The sequence below is a fragment of the Struthio camelus genome, unplaced genomic scaffold (assembly GCF_040807025.1).
Source record: "Struthio camelus isolate bStrCam1 unplaced genomic scaffold, bStrCam1.hap1 HAP1_SCAFFOLD_92, whole genome shotgun sequence".
Taxonomy (NCBI): Eukaryota; Metazoa; Chordata; class Aves; order Struthioniformes; family Struthionidae; genus Struthio; species Struthio camelus.
Window position 1 is genome coordinate 72,949 of NW_027182709.1, and position 2,052 is coordinate 75,000.

General features: G+C 77.0%; 1 non-coding gene across 1 annotated transcript; it reads left to right on the top strand.

Moving 5' to 3' along the window:
• The first annotated feature begins 665 nt into the window (after positions 1-665).
• On the top strand, positions 666-818 carry LOC138065312 (5.8S ribosomal RNA). The gene has a single exon (XR_011138380.1). It is a non-coding gene; the product is annotated as a 5.8S ribosomal RNA (ribosomal RNA).
• Positions 819-2,052: the final 1,234 nt, after the last annotated feature.

Here is a 2,052-nt window from a genome sequence, read left to right on the forward strand (position 1 = left end):
GGCGGGCGGGCGGGGGCGGCCCCTCCCGGTCTCCGCGTGGAGGCGGGGAGAGCGGGCGCCGTTCCCCGTCCGTCCCGCCTCGCCCGTCTGCCTGCCGCCAGGCGTCTGCCCGCGGAAGGGACGGGCGAGTGCGTGGCGTCGCTCGGGAGGCTGCGTGTGTGCAGGCGGGTGTTGGGTGCCGTCTCCGGGGCGGCGGAGCTGGAGGCCGGTGAGGCGAGCGAAGGAGCTCGGAAGCGTGCGGCTGGCGGGTCGCGGGCGCGCGGGCAGCGGGTGGCGCCGCTCCCAGCGGCGGCCGGGCTCCGACGCCGGGGCTCCGCGGGGACCCACACCCCGGTCCCTGAGGCAGGTGGCGCGGCTGGCGCGCCGCTCCCTGCTGGGCCAGGCCGAGCCGGGCGCCTGGGCCGGACTCGAAGCGAGAAAGGGGTTGTCCCAGGTCGGGAGCGAGGGCTCCCCGCCCCTCTCGTTCGGGTCTGTTCTCCCCCCCCCCCCCCTTTTTTTTTCCCTCTGTGCTTGTACGGTCAGTGAGGCGTGCCCTCTCTCTCCGCTGTCCCTTGCTCAGCAGCCGGCGTCGGCGTGAGGAGGGAGGCAGAGCGGATGGGGGCCCTCAGGGGGCTGCGAAAGCTGCCCGGTCCCCCCGCGCGCGCGGTGGGGACCGAAACCGAGACAACTCTTAGCGGTGGATCACTCGGCTCGTGCGTCGATGAAGAACGCAGCTAGCTGCGAGAATTAATGTGAATTGCAGGACACATTGATCATCGACACTTCGAACGCACTTGCGGCCCCGGGTTCCTCCCGGGGCTACGCCTGTCTGAGCGTCGCTTGACGGTCAATCGTCACCCCCATTGCCGCGTTGGCGCAGCGGTGTGCCGCCCCTCGGGGGGGGGCCGGGGGGGGCGGCGGCGGCGGCGAGTCGGTGGGGGGGCGGCGGCGGCGGTGAGTCGGCGGCGGCGGCGGAGCCGGGACCACCGGTGCGTGCACCGGTGGCCCCGGTCTTCCGGCTGGCCTGCCTGCCCGGCTCCGGCCGACCGTCCGCCTCCACCGTCCGCGGCCGGCGTGCCTTGCCCTGCCCTCCCTCCCCTCCGAGCCCGGTGGCCACCGCTGCCCTGCGCGGTGTGTGCGGTGTGGCGCGGCTGGGGCGCCTCGCAGGCCCGCGCCGCCGGGGAGAGGGGGTGCCTCTCCTCCCCGTGTGGGCCCGGGCCTTCGTCCCCCTAAGTGCAGACTCGGGAAACCCCCGCTCCCGGAGCGCCCGCTGTGCGGAGTTCGTCCCGCCGGGCCCCCAGGTTCGGTCGGTCGCGGTGGCCCGGCACCTGCCGCCGCCGCCCGCCGCCACCGCCAGTGCCCGCCGTACGACGGCTCTCCTCCACCACTCTCCCGGTGGTGCGCTGGTCCCCCGTTCCCCTCCGGCGGGGGGGACGGCCGGCTGCCTTTCTTCCCCTCCCCTTGCCCTCTCCCTGCCCCGACTGCTGCCGCTTCGGCGCCCGCCGAGCCCCCTCTGCCCCCCCCCGCGGCGCACCCGCGTCCGTAGTGCGTGCCGAGCCACTTCCACCCGCCGGCTGGCGTCAGCCGCGGCGTTGCGTTGAGGCCGGCAGCGACGGCGCGCGGGTGTCTCCGCGGGGCGGTGGTGTGGGGCAAGCGCGGGCGGCGCCGTTCGGTGGCGAGACGGGGGAGGGGGGGGGGCAGAAAGGGGGGGGGGGGAGGGGCGCTGCCGCGCCGTCGTCCCGTGCCGGGGCGAGAGCGGAGGTCAGCGGCCGGGGAGGAGGAGCCAGCCGCGGCCGGTGGAGGGGCTGTGCGCGAGTGTGCGAGTGGGCGAGCGAGCGTTTGGGAGCCGGGCCCGGGGGAGGTGCGGACCTCGCCCCCCGGCCCCGCGCGGCTGTCTGCGGGTGGGTACCGCGGTGGTACCGCACCGTGCTGCCGCGCGCGTGTGTCGGAGGGGGGGGCCCCTCGCTGCCCCTCCGTGGCGGCGACTCGCGGGTCGCCGCGCCGCTTCCCCCTCGATCCTGGCGGGGGCCTCGGGCCGTCCTCTCTGCCGGCGGCTGGCGGGCGCGTGCCCGC